Genomic DNA, 675 nt, shown 5'->3' with positions numbered 1-675 from the left:
TCTTGTCCACCCATCACCCACTGGACATAACAGACAGTGTACATTTTCACCAAAATACATATTGGCTTCAAAGGCATTTCCTGTAAAAAGGAAACTGACCCTCAGGAACGCAGGTTTCGAGTTGGTGTGATGCCAGTAGACACCCCAATGAAGAGTCTCAACTAAACTTTGATTTCAAAAGAAGCTCCCACCGCTTCAGAGGGAACAAATGGGCAGGAACAGGCCGACTTCACGTGTGGTGTCAAGCCCGGAAATCTTAGCCTCTTTCTAAAGCTCGTCGGGAAGGAGATGGGAGAACGCACGGCCCTGTGTGTCCAATCTGTTCAGAAGCTTCTGAAATTCCAGGCACTGATTCCATATCTGCACGTCAGTACCGAGAAGCCGTGCGAGATGATTTCTGTCGCCTGGAAGCTAATGGCAATCATGGTGCATTAGGCCCACGAGCTGCTGTTTTTCAGCCTCTGCGAAGTATCCTCTCCAAGGTAAAGTGGCAAGAATGCTCTAGACTAGCTTGTTTAAATCTCACAATCAATGACAAGAGCCGAGAATTGTGGTGGGTGTTGAATGAACCTTGGCCTCGCGCTTGTCCCCAAACGTCTGTCAAAGCTTTCCTAGCCTTGGTGTTTTTTTCCTCCTTAATGCTCCCTGCTAGACCCCGAGCTGTTGTAGGTTTCC

Source organism: Galeopterus variegatus, unplaced genomic scaffold, assembly GCF_000696425.1.
Source record: "Galeopterus variegatus unplaced genomic scaffold, G_variegatus-3.0.2 Scaffold4072, whole genome shotgun sequence".
NCBI classification, from domain to species: Eukaryota; Metazoa; Chordata; class Mammalia; order Dermoptera; family Cynocephalidae; genus Galeopterus; species Galeopterus variegatus.
This window is presented reverse-complemented; position numbering follows the sequence as displayed.